Here is a 13,650-nt window from a genome sequence, read left to right as displayed (position 1 = left end):
GTTCTTACGGATCATAAAAATCTGATATATCTTGATGCTGCCAAGCGCCTGAATGCCCGTCAGGCTAGGTGGGCACTGTTTTTCTCGCGGTTTAATTTCTCCGTTACTTACATCCCTGGTACTAAGAATGTTAAGGCGGATGCCTTGTCTCGCAGTTTTTCTCCCATAGTCGGTGCTGAGAAAGAGGAGAACATTTTACAAGAAGGTGTTGTGATAGCTGCTTTGGACTCCGTTTTGGAAGATGAGATTCTTAAAGCACAGGAGAATGCCCCATCTAACACTCCTCATGGGAGGTTGTTTGTGCCTGGGCCCTTTAGGAGAGATTTGTTTGTTGAGTGTCACGAATCTCGGTTGGCAGGTCATCCCGGAATCTCTGAGACCAAGAGACTGGTGGGTCGCAGTTTTTGGTGGCCTGGATGGCAGAAGGAAGTCATTAAGTGGGTGCATCAATGTACTATATGTGCTAGATCTAAGTCCTCACATACTCCTGCTGCGGGGTTGCTTTGTCCTTTGGAGGTTCCCAGTGCTCCTTGGACACATTTGGCTATGGACTTTATAACTGACCTTCCCCCCTCTGAGGGTTTTACTGTCATCTGGGTGGTCGTGGACCGTTTTAGCAAGATGTGTCACTTGGTTCCCTTCGTCAAACTGCCCTGCGCTAAAACTCTCGCTAAGGCCTTTGTCAAGGAAATTGTCAGACTTCATGGCGTTCCTACTGACATTGTTTCTGATAGGGGTCCTCAGTTCGTGGCTCGTTTTTGGCGTGCCTTTTGTGACAGGTTGGGAGTTCATTTGTCGTTCTCGTCCAGATATCATCCTGAATCTAATGGCCAGACAGAAAGGAAAAACCAGGATGTTGAGCAGTTCTTGCGTTGTTTTGTGGCAGACAATCAAGAGGGGTGGTCTGAGTTTCTGCCACTTGCTGAATTTGCTCTGAACAATCATACATCTTCTTCTGCTGGTTGTTCGCCTTTTTTTTGTTGTTCTGGGAGACATCCGTCGTTTGGGTCGTTCTCCAAGTTGGGATCTGCCGTGCCTGAGGAGGAGAATTTTTCCGGTGATTTGGAGAGAGTTTGGACGGATGTGCGTGGTAATCTTCAGGAGGCCAACAGAAAATCTAAAGACTACTTTGATAGGAAACGACAGGAGGTTTTGTTCGCTGTTGGTGACATGGTTTGGTTGTCCTCTAGGAATCTGCGGTTGAGGATTCCTTCTAAGAAATTGGGTCCCAAGTTTGTAGGGCCCTTTAAGGTGCTTCAGGTTGTCAACCAATCTGCTGTTAGGTTGGAGGTTCCTACCTCCTGGAGAATTAATCCGGTATTTCATGTCTCTCTGTTAAAAAAAGCTGTTGTGTCGGATGGTGACGCCTCTGCCTCTGTTCCTCCGGTGGTGGAGGACGGGGAATATGAAATTTCTCGCATCCTTAACTCTAGACGGTATAGAGGTAGTTTGCAGTATCTTGTGGCCTGGAAAGGTTTCGGACCCGAGGATAACTCTTGGGTGAGGTCAGATGATGTTTCCGCGTCCAGACTTATCAGAGCGTTTCACAGGAGATTTCCTGATAAGCCTGGTCCTAGGGGATCCGGAGGATCCTCTTAGAAGGGGGGGTACTGTTAGAACCTTGCTCTTAGGTTTTTTCCTTTGCTGGTCACATGACCTTGTTGGCCTATTTAATCCTGCTCCGCCCTTCTGGCTTTGCTGGACTTCATTGTATAACTACTTTCTAGCTAGCCTGTGCTCTGTATCCAACTCTGTTAGTTTGCTTGGTCTACGGACCTCTATGTTCTATATATTTTGTTTGTTCGTCTGTCTGCTACTATTTCTGTTAGGAGGTGTCCATTTTCCTCCCAGTCCTTAGTACTTGTAGGGATTCCATCCCCACATCTATAGGTCTCCGTACAGACTAGCTTAGGACTTTAGCAGGTCTGATCGCAGGATCAGGTCCCCTGTTACATCGTAGGGATTCAGCTGAGTTCTATCGTAGGGACAGATCTCCTCTCTTTCCTTAGCTCTGGTAACAGAACATAACAATGCTCGGGCGAGCACCGAGAATTTACAGCTGCTCAGTGATATGGCTGCATCGCTCCCGGGTGCATGATTTGCGACTGTTTGACAGCTTTATTACATGTGAGGAATGTGCAAGAAGCAGACATTCCTTACATGTATCAAAGCTGTCAAACAGTCGCAAATCATGCACACAGGAGCGATTCAACCATATCACCGAGCAGCTGTAAATACTCGGAGCTCGGCCAGAACATACTCGCTCATCACTACTCATTATGCAATCAGCAATATACAGAGCAACAAGGAGGATAAAGAAGGAAAATGGTGCAAAACAAAATGTAACCCGAGCAGTGGATGGGACCTTTAGTTAGGGGCTCCTTCATCAGAAAGACCAGATGATAGATAGCACAGACCAGAGATAGCACAGACCAGAGATAGCACAGACCAGAGATAGCACAGTGCTGGCTTTCTATGAATCTCACCACCATGCAGGAAAGCGGAGCTGAACAGTGAAGAGACCATGAAAGCAAACCTTATTGAGCAATGTACCTTCATGGTAATACTGGATGTATGCCATGGGAGGATCCACAAACATGCCATCCTGCCTTAAACAAACTGATAGATTGAATTCCTGTGTGTCACAAGGAAGCAGTCACACTCACTCACAGATGACTGCAGGCAGCGATGCTCCGAGCAATAAAGCCAAGAGCAGCTGCCATTTCTAGGTGCATCAATCAGCAGCTACGCCAGGATCATGGAGAAGGCCGACGTATCTACACCCAGACACAATGCAGATAGAGAACGTGTGCTTACCAGGTTATTACAGCACGTGTACAGTGACCGCAGAGCACAATGGTATCAGGGACTACCATACTTCTACCCCAACACAAGGATGGGACTGTGTCACGACATATCACAATATCAGTGCAGTCACAGCAGCAATGGATGCCTGACTGCCCCCCAGTGGCCGGGAAGGACAACAGAGTGCACTGGCAGCATCATTCTCTCACTCTACGCTACACTGCCCACTGAGAGTGATAGCATTATCTGACTACATCATCCAACCATTACACTGACCCCCAGAAAACTCGGTCAGAAGAAGCTTACTGATAGATAACTCATTTTGCATTCAGCAATTTCTAGGGATACAAACAGCCTGTAATAGCCAAATGGTACAAATTTTTTTCATGAGACCCAACTGCAAAAGTTAAATACATTAAATTTAAAAAAATCCTTCATAACTAGGCCCTTAATGGGTGTGTAAAGAGATGTGAATATGGATCGTTTCATCCACAGTTTGGCTATTATTCCTACATTATTCCCAAAGATATCAGCGTTGCTCTGTTTTGCAGTCATCCTTTTGTGCCCGTGACAATATGGCAACATAGGTTTTCACTCCTAGATAATGTTCTTTAAAAGGGAGGATATAAAGTATTTTTTTTAGTAATTTCTATTAATAATTTAAAGGGGTTGTACAAAATAAAATAAATAAACAGACACTTCTTCTGTACAGCACCACACCTATATTTTTGCTCTATGGCAACTCAGATCTAATAAAGTGAATGGGACTACGTTGCAATACCAAACACAGCCTGTGCACAGATGTGGCGCTGTTTGATACCTTTCTGCTGTAGCCAGATATCTGGAATATATACGGTACATCATTTACGCAGGAATGTAAAAGGTTTGCTCTTTTACCAGAAGTGCCTGTGTCCTGCTGTATCTTAATGTTTTATGAACTATCGGGACTTCTACCATCAGGACTGCTGAATGCTAAAGCCAAGCAAGACGGCAGCGACAGGTCTTATCTACAGCCGGAGGACAGTCCTCAATCACACCGCAATACTCCCACTGACTGATCATCTGCAGAGCTACCAATAGACTAACTGGTGACAACAAAAAGCTACAAACCGACAACTCACCTTCTCAGTGTAAACTGTGGAGCATTCTGGGAGTTCGCAGCATCTGGAGAAACATACAATGGACACAAGTTATTGACTTTATTAGGAAAACTTTATTTCCAGTATTCTCTAATTGTGACCATCGGTGGTCAATGGAATTTTGCAGTGGAATACTTTTTGAGCCTCTTTGCATGGAGTCACATGGAACCTGTAAGTGGATTCATGTTGCCCAAACCATGGGGGGAATAATCAGTCGCTGGCTGCACGATTGCAGCTAGGTATATACTCCTCTGAAATGCTCAGATAAAACATAGTTTTAAGTAAAGTAAGCTTCTCCCCGCTTGGCTTTAGATGACTGACAGGTCTTCTCCTATGCACACATACGGGAGAACAATCAACTCGAGCGTTGCGGGGAGAAGTCGGCCGGGGGTGGCCCTGGACTAGTCTCCTCCTTCTATGGTCCCCACTGGATCGTTAAACTAAAGGTCCGAGTCATTAAGACTAGCATTGTGCACACCACTCTTAATGATGGGCTCGCTGGAGTTAGATGCGGCAAATACATTAAGAGGTGCATGTCATCACTGGCGTGCACCTCATCAGATATGTACATTACTGGTGTATGTTACACTTGAAGAGCTTGTCGGGCGAGCTTCACCACACCTGTCCTGCCCACTTTGACTAATCTAGCCAGGACTGGAGTGAAAACGACAAAAGTCGCGCAAAAGTTTTGCAATTTTTCAAAGTATTTTACAGAAGAAATCGGGCAAAAACACTTTGATAAATTGAATGCTAGGATTTCTATGAAATGCTTGAGCATTTGAGGAAAACATAACTGGCTGCAATCAGGTTCTGATTCATGCTGCCCGTGGTTTGGGCAGGACGACTGACTGACAGGTTCCCTCTTAAATGGACTGTCAGCACAGAATGACTGTCCAAACCAGGTACAGGCGCTCCATGGCGGGGCCGATCATTTACATACACCTTTCCACCTGTTTGGTTTCCATCTATCTTCACCCTTCATTAGCTCTATGAAGGCAGAGCTGTCAATCAAAGAAGAGGGGGTGGAGATAGAGAGAAAACAAGCAGGTGGGAATTTGTATATAAATGATTGGCCTCGTCATGAAGCACTGAGCGCCGGGAATTATTTTGAAATAGTCATTCTGTGCTGAGAGATCCCTTTCATGTAAACCTGTCACATTGAAAATACAATCCAATCTATTCTAAGACTATGCATTTCGGGGTCACAGGGCTCCTTTATTTAATTGATAAATGAGCCCTGGGACCCAGCAATGCCTTGTTTATTGAAGGTAATCAATAAAAGAAACCCAAGAGTCGTTCTTGTGGTTGTCTGTGGATCTCTGCTCCATCTTCAAAGTATTCGTAGTGAACCTGTTTTCCAGCATTTGTTACCATCACATTCAATAAAATTTCTGCATAAAAGTCAAGTGGGCGGTCCTAATCAATGATTGACAGCTCTCTCTGAATCTACACTTATACAAAGGCTGTCAATCACTGATTAGGATCGCCCACTTTACCTGCAGATTATACTTTAAAGCAGGGCTGTGGAGTCAGTATAAAATGGACCGACTCCAACTCCTAAAATATGTAATAAGTTGGGTACAATTTTTAGGTACAGTAATTCAATGCAGTTTTTGGGGAATTTTTTTTTATAAGAATTTGGGAAAGTTATGAAATGTCCTATAAATGTCTGTCCTATTCCTGATCTAAGGGTCTAGACTTTTAGCTGAGATGAATCTTTGCTACAGTAAATTTATCACTTAAACATGAGCCATGTATGAGGGAGTCGGAGTCATGGAAATTGAGGAGTTGGAGGTTTGGCTTACCGACTCCACAGCCCTGCTTTAAAGAGGAGTTTATCACAGGGTCCAGGCCCATCAGCTGATCACTGGGGGTCCTACTCTCAGCAACCAGCGGATTCTGCTGGACGATGCTGTGGCCAGCCAGGCCCAGGCAGACTGTAGTATTACATGCCAGTTATTTAGATGACTTACACAAGGATGGCTGGAGACTGCCAGAATACAAGGTGGCCCTCTGCCAAAGTAAGGGGGACCCCCCTCTATAATGTCCATATGCCATCACGACCCCCTAGTTCCACAAACTCATTACACTGAAGGGTTATTTGGCAGTCAAGCTTAAAAGAACAAAATAAAAAAGTCCTTACTGTCGCTTTCCCGCCTACTCAGTTTTTGGATATAGCTAGACTTAAAAGGAAGTCTCTACAAAAAGTAAATCTTTGCCGTTTTGTTCCAGGAGCAGTGCTGCCCCCGTCCATGGGATGGCCGTGTCTGATATCACACTTCTGTTTCATTGAAGTGAATTAATGCTGAGCTGCAATACTACAACCTGTGGGTAGGTGTGGAACAGGTTTTGGAAGAAAGCAGCCATGTTTTTCTAATCTAGGACAGCCCCTTTATAGTGGATTGGCAGTTCCCCTAGATGGAAGTTTTCACTTTTGACATGTGGATGTAGAACACAGACTGACATGCAGAGAAGAATAAAATCACATATCTAAGGGATGTAGAACGGAACAAGTGAGCAGATGCTGTGGAATGACGTCACCAGTCTATGCCTGCCTGCTCCAGAGAGGAGATTGCGCGATGCCTAATACAAGGCTCGGAGGGGGCTCACGCTACTGCTTTTCAGGTCCCATAAATACCGCTACTCAGCCCCTAGAAAGAGGGGGAGACACCAATCGCAATAGGGTCTTATCTGGTGGAGAACTTGGTCTAGGTGAGAGGTAGAGAAATTGCTCACCTTTAGGGATTGTTTAACCCACAAATGAGAAATCAGGGTGTGACAGCTGCTGCAGTACCTCAGGTCGGGAAATCCTGCCGTATGGCATAATTGGTGGAGGATAGGAGTAGTAATCTTCGCTGCGGTGATAAGATTCAAGAAATGCGGAGGACGTTCTCTGGATTTCTTGAATCTAGCACAGCAGCGCAGACTCCTATCCTCCACCAGCTACTCAGCACCTGACATTTTATGAAAAGTGATCCTCTAACTACAACGCAGATGTAAAGCAAGTACTATTCAGGCTATGTATCATTGATATAATACCAGCACACAGAGGCCCGCACTATAATCTTATGATCAGCTCACCACGTCTGCACTTGTTTGTGTATCCTCCTCAATAAGGTGAATAAAGTGATCCAGCACACCAACAGGTAAGATGCACATCTTTATTTCATGTGTGCAGTATTAAAAAAAAAAAAAATCCTCAGTCACCTGCGCTCCACAACCAGGGAATGCATTGCAAACAACGGTCTTTGTTTTGAACTATTGTTCCAAATGCAATGTCTGGTTGAGGAGTGGAAGTGACTGAGGATTTTATGGCTTTTTTAATGCTGCACACATGAAATAAAGATTTGCTTTTTTTTCTCCACCTACCAGTGTACTGGATCACCATGTTCATTCTATAATGACCTGGGCACAACGACTGGTATATAATGATGTGTATGCAGCCACACAGTATCAACATCCTCAGACAAAACACCCATGACATGATGAGACCTTTACTAGAGCCACTGCTGTCTGCCGACCCCACAGCTCTAGAACCACCGCTGTCTGATGACATCACTGATTGGTGACCCCCCTGTGCTGGTGACATCACTGATTGGTGACATCACTGCTTGGTGACCCCCTGTGCTGGTGACATCACTGCTTGGTGACCCCCTGTGCTGGTGACATCACTGCTTGGTGACCCCCTGTGCTGGTGACATCACTGCTTGGTGACCCCCTGTGCTGGTGACATCACTGCTTGGTGACCCCCCTGTGCTGGTGACATCACTGCTTGGTGACCCCCCTGTGTTGGTGACATCACTGCTTGGTGACCCCCCTGTGCTGGTGACATCACTGCTTGGTGACCCCCCTGTGCTGGTGACATCACTGCTTGGTGACCCCCCTGTGCTGGTGACATCACTGCTTGGTGACACCCACCCCCCCCCTGTGCTGGTGACATCACTGCTTGGTGACCCCCCCCCCCTGTGCTGGTGACATCACTGATTGGTGACCCCCCCCTGTGCTGGTGACATCACTGCTTGGTGACCCCCCCCCCTGTGCTGGTGACATCACTGCTTGGTGACATCACTGCTTGGTGACCCCCCTGTGCTGGTGACATCACTGCTTGGTGACCCCCCTGTGCTGGTGACATCACTGCTTGGTGACCCCCCTGTGCTGGTGACATCACTGCTTGGTGACCCCCCCTGTGCTGGTGACATCACTGCTTGGTGACCCCCCCTGTGCTGGTGACATCACTGCTTGGTTGACCCCCCTGTGCCGGTGACATCAGTTTGGTGACCCCCCTGTGCTGGTGACATCAGTTTGGTGACCCCCCCCTGTGCTGGTGACATCAGTTTGGTGACCCCCCCCTGTGCTGGTGACATCAGTTTGGTGACCCCCCCCCTGTGCTGGTGACATCAGTTTGGTGACCCCCCCCTGTGCTGGTGACATCAGTTTGGTGACCCCCCCCTGTGCTGGTGACATCAGTTTGGTGACCCCCCCCCCTGTGCTGGTGACATCAGTTTGGTGACCCCCCCCTGTGCTGGTGACATCAGTTTGGTGACCCCCCCCTGTGCTGGTGACATCAGTTTGGTGACCCCCCCCTGTGCTGGTGACATCAGTTTGGTGACCCCCCCCCTGTGCTGGTGACATCAGTTTGGTGACCCCCCCCTGTGCTGGTGACATCAGTTTGGTGACCCCCCCCTGTGCTGGTGACATCACTGCTTGGTGACCCCCCCCTGTGCTGGTGACATCACTGCTTGGTGACCCCCCCCCTGTGCTGGTGACATCACAGCTTGGTGACCCCCCCTGTGCTGGTGACATCACAGCTTGGTTGACCCCCTGTGCTGGTGACATCACAGTTTGGTGACCCCCCCTGTGCTGGTGACATCACTGTCCCGCACTCGCACTGATTACACGGCTCTGCACAGCTGCTCCGTGCCCGGCAGTGTACTCGTGCTGCACAGCGTCCTGTCCTACAAGGAGACTCCGCAGCCCACGTCCCGCTCACACACAACCTTCTATACTGTAGGAATCATTGCTCGGGTCCCTGACACCGGGTGACATGACAGAGCGACGGTCTCCGGTTACCTCACTCCGCCGCCTCCTCTCCCGGAGCCCCGGTCATGTCTCCCCTCCAGCTCTTCTTCCTGACAAGCCGCAGGAAAGCACCAACGCCACCTGCCATAGGACAACTCCGCTCCACAAGCAAGCGCCGCCCTGATTGGTGAGCGAGCTGGCGCACACGTCATCAAGGAAGATGAGAGCAGCTGTTTGCGCTCCAAGCCTCGCTCTGGAGACGTGCCCGCTGATTGGTTGTTTGGTGGGCAATATGTCTTTCTTTTAGTTCCATTTTTTTCTTCACTAACTTTATTGATATTTTTATTCCATAAGGTTTTTCACAAGGTTACTAGAGTGACATCCGCCCTTCATGAAGCCTGCTTCCGGTTCCTGTCTGCTGGGAGCTCTCCTCTAGAGCAGTGTGTATTTCAGGTAAGGCCTTATTCTGTTTATCAGCTGGCCGCTGTGCACATGGCAGCTAGACTAGTGTCTGCTCCTGAGCTGCTATACAGGGAGGACAGAGGGGAAATGTACAGAGTGGTGTCTGCCCACACCTGACAGTGTGTGTGCTACATAGGAAAGGCTGAAGCCAAGGACTCTCCTGTATCACTGTGTGCTGTGGGCGACCTCAGTCCTGAGACCCCGAGACATTGTGTGACAGTCTGTGACAATTTGCACGCAGGTCGCGAGGAAGTCACTGTGGCACACGACTGCCATTGTGGTCTACGATGGGGAAGCCAGTGGTCCGGTGTGGTGGTCTGCGGAGTTTACATGCCACCATGTCACCCCAATGCATTGACTCCAGTGTGGAATGCATCTGCACCGCCAAAGTCACTGTCTAGCCCTAATATATCTTATATAGCGCCATCATCCCCCTCCCCACTGGGGCTCACAGTCTACATTCCTATCACGTAGCCTCTTGCCAGGTCTTCTGCAATGAAGCTTTTGAAAGTGTCCTAAAAGCCCCGGTTTACTCACAGTTAATAAAGCTTCCTGGTTTTGAGATTTGGTTGCGGGTCATGTGACCAGCGCTGTAATGGTTATCTCCGGCCTTGATGATGTGCCGTATACTTATCACATGTCCTTGTTGCAGAAAACGACTGCTCATTATATGGGACATTGTAATAATAATAACACAGCTCTGATCACATGAAAACACTTGAAACGATGTTCAACCTGGAAGGAGAGCTGAAACCTAAAGTGTTAAATACCTTATATAAAAGGGTTATCTGCGCCTATAACCCATCAATATCAGATCAGCTGTTATTAGCTCCTGCTGGATGTAAACATTGAATGAAGCTGCACAGCTCTAGTCAATGTGTAATGGCCGCTCCACAGTACTGCATTAGAGCTGAGCTTCAATACTGGCAGCGGCACTGCACGTTGAACGGCCCTATGCTTTTTCATGCCTTACTCTGTTCACGTCTCTCCATTGCCAGAGCTAATAACTGATCAGTAGGAGGTGCTAGGTGTTGGACTCCCCCACCTTCCTTCCCTCTCTGATATTGACAACCTATCATAAGGGTTGGTCATAAATATTATAAGCCCAGAAACCCCTTTTAAAGGAGTTGTCTCACTTTCATTCTTCTGGAGTTTACCTCTTCCTGCTTACCAGGGGGCTCTGCACTCCTGATTGAGCGACAGTTTGGACTAGTGGCATGGTTGAGCCGCCGAACTAAAGTGAGCACGCTTCTGCAGCATTGTAGGAGTATAGGGACATTGAAGCTGACAAGATCCATCTATCCAACCAGCTGCCAAGCAGCACTTACAAGCTCTAAAGCAGAGCGCTTATAAACATCACACTCCTAGCCTAGTAGACCGGCTACCTATGATAAACTGCAGAGAATAGCTGGTAACCCAGGTAGTGAACAGTATACAAAAACATAAAAAATATGTCCGTTATTTAGAATGAAGAGGACTTTTAATATATAAGTTAATTGTTTTTATAAGCACTTTGCAATTTTCCTATTTAATAACCCCTTAAGAATATATAACAACATTTTTTTTTTTAAGCTAGACAATGTCTTTAATTCTTGAAGAAAAGGGAAGACTCCTTTAGTACCTATCTTCTTTTGACTGCAGAGCGATGTTTCGAATAAATCTTTCTTCAATTGATGATTCTTCCATCATTCTTCTCTATCAGTCTGGAACTGGTTGTCATATATGAATTGGTTTGTCAGAATCTGGTAACGGTATGTCCACACGGTCAGGAGCCGCTGTGGGTTTGAAGCTGCATGTTTTGCAGTGTCAAACCCGCAGCAGCCAGATGTTACAGCATAGTGAAATCCCATGTCCACTATGCGTCTGCGGCACACCCGCGGAAACTGACATTCGGCGCGTCTTTCCAGTCCGCAGCATGTCAATGTCTGCTTCCGGTCCGCATGCTGCCTTTCTCCATAGACCTAACCTCGGAGGAAAGTCCGCAGGTGAAAAATAAAATGGTACCGCTCATTTGCATAAAATGAGCGGAAGCCATCGGTGGCTATTCCGCAGGGTTGGGGCCGCAGGCGGCTCTGGACAGTGTGCACATACCCTTAAACTTCTAATAAGTATTGTTCAAACATGTTGCAAACAGCCAATACTAAGGGCTTGATTCATCAAGCAGTTTTTGACAGAGTTGTAAAATAAAATTGCTTAAAATGTCATAATTTTTATACAACTGGTAGTTGCCCAAACATTTTTCAACCTTTTGGCATTTCTACACCAATTGCGGCCAGCTCTGCCAACTCTATAAAGAGGAGCATGGATGAGCTTATCCAGCAAATTCATGATAATTTGCGGTAGAGATGTATTAACACTGCAAAAAAGGGGCAGCAGTATTTACCTGCCCAGGTCTCAGAACTAATGCACTAACAGGATGCAGCAAACCCATAAAATCAGGGCTGTGGAGTTGGTCCATTTTACACTGACTCCAACTCCTAAAATATATAATAAATTGGGTACAGTAGTTCAATGCTGTTTGTGGGTAATATTTTTTCATAATAATTTGGGAAAGTTATGAAATGTCCTATAAATGTCTGTCCTATTCCTGATCTAAGGGTCTAGACTTTTAGCTGAGATGAATCTGTGCTACAGTAAATTTATCACTTAAACATGAGCCATGAATGAGGGAGCCGGAGTCGGTGGCATGGAAATTGAGAAGTCAGAGGTTTGGCTTATCGACTCCACAGCCCTGCATATAATAAAGATGGCAGCAACACAAGTGCAAAATACTGATGAGACAATCACTCACAACCTACCAGTTCATGGAGGGGGTGAGTGCTTAGTATTAGGATTGCACAAAGATGAGGCTTGTATAGGGCACTGGTCACACACAGGTAGTGCACAGTGTCTGGCTTACAGCCTATTAGTGACGCCCATACTATTAGATTAGGCGGGCTGCCCAGTACTATATAAATGCACCCCATGAGGACAGACACCCCAGTTTACTAGAGCAACATTTATGGGCCTGGCCAAAATGTCGGCCAATACCTGATATATATCATATGTGTTTTTTGCACGTTTTCTATTTTCAGGGTGCAGCCAGGCCCATAAATGTTGATCTTGTAAACTGGGGTGTCTTTCCTCATGGGATGCATTTATATAGTATAGGGCAGCCTGGTGTGTGACCAGCACCCTATACAAGCTTTTTCTGTGTGCAATCCAAATACTAAGCAATCACCCCTCCATGAACTGGAGGGGTGAGCTCCATGAACTGGTAGGTTGCGAGTGATTGTCTCATCAGTATTCTGCACCTGTGTTGCCGCCATCTTTATTATATGGGTTTGCTGCATCCTGTTAGTGCATTAGTTCCATGACCTGGGCAGGTAAACACTGCTGCCCCTTTTTTGCTGTGTTTTAATACTTGAATTTTTGGGGAAATTGTAATTCCTCTTACTGTGGCTTTGTTTTTAATTTTAGTACCACAGATGTACTCTAGTCTCTTACTGTCGTATATTTCTTGCAGTGGCGGTGAAAGATGCATCAAGTTCATTTTAGTGGCACTTTTTAAAGAATTTGGCGTAGACACTAGCGCACTTTTCATCAATACTGGTGTACAGAATACCAGTCTTCATGTATGGGGGAGTGGGGTGTCTTTAGTTTTAGCATTGGAAGGTTTGTAGTGAAGGCGTGTATTTTGTGAATGATGAAATAAAGTTCCTAAGGGTTCTATCTGGAATCCAGATGAAATAAAGATACTGAGGGTTTTATCTGGAATCCAGATGAAATAAAGATACTGAGGGTTCTATCTGGAATCCAGATGAAATAAAGATACTGAGGGTTCTATCTGGAATCCAGATGAAATAAAGATACTGAGGGTTTTATCTGGAATCCAGATGAAATAAAGATACTGAGGGTTCTATCTGGAATCCAGATGAAATAAAGATACTGAGGGTTCTATCTGGAATCCAGATGAAATAAAGATACTGAGGGTTCTATCTGGAATCCAGATGAAATAAAGATACTGAGGGTTCTATCTGGAATCCAGATGAAATAAAGATACTGAGGGTTCTATCTGGAATCCAGATGAAATAAAGTTCCTGAGGGTTCTATCTGGAATCCAGATGAAATAAAGTTCCTGAGGGTTCTATCTGGAATCCAGATGAAATAAAGATACTGAGGGTTCTATCTGGAATCCAGATGAAATAAAGTTCCTGAGGGTTCTATCTGGAATCCAGATAGATCC

At 46.3% G+C, this 13,650-nt stretch overlaps 2 protein-coding genes across 4 annotated transcripts in view; one reads left to right on the top strand and one right to left on the bottom strand.

Annotated features, from left to right (window-relative positions):
• Positions 1-9,147, bottom strand: part of HYCC2 (hyccin PI4KA lipid kinase complex subunit 2) — a 94,752-nt gene extending 85,605 nt beyond the window's left edge. For all 3 annotated transcript variants that reach the window (XM_073646499.1, XM_073646501.1, XM_073646500.1), the window contains exons 1-2: positions 9,015-9,147; positions 3,927-3,969 (exon numbers count right to left, since the gene is read on the bottom strand). The gene's annotated coding sequence lies outside the window, so the exon portion shown is untranslated. The remainder of the gene's footprint in view (positions 1-3,926; positions 3,970-9,014) is intronic.
• A 120-nt stretch (positions 9,148-9,267) lies between these two features.
• NDUFB3 (NADH:ubiquinone oxidoreductase subunit B3) overlaps positions 9,268-13,650 on the top strand; it is a 29,313-nt gene continuing 24,930 nt past the window's right edge. Inside the window, exon 1 of the mRNA XM_073646498.1 lies at positions 9,268-9,416. The gene's annotated coding sequence lies outside the window, so the exon portion shown is untranslated. The remainder of the gene's footprint in view (positions 9,417-13,650) is intronic.

Source organism: Phyllobates terribilis, unplaced genomic scaffold, assembly GCF_046119375.1.
Source record: "Phyllobates terribilis strain yellow unplaced genomic scaffold, ASM4611937v1 Scaffold_9__5_contigs__length_417890890, whole genome shotgun sequence".
NCBI lineage: Eukaryota > Metazoa > Chordata > Amphibia > Anura > Dendrobatidae > Phyllobates > Phyllobates terribilis.
This window is presented reverse-complemented; position numbering and strand designations above follow the sequence as displayed.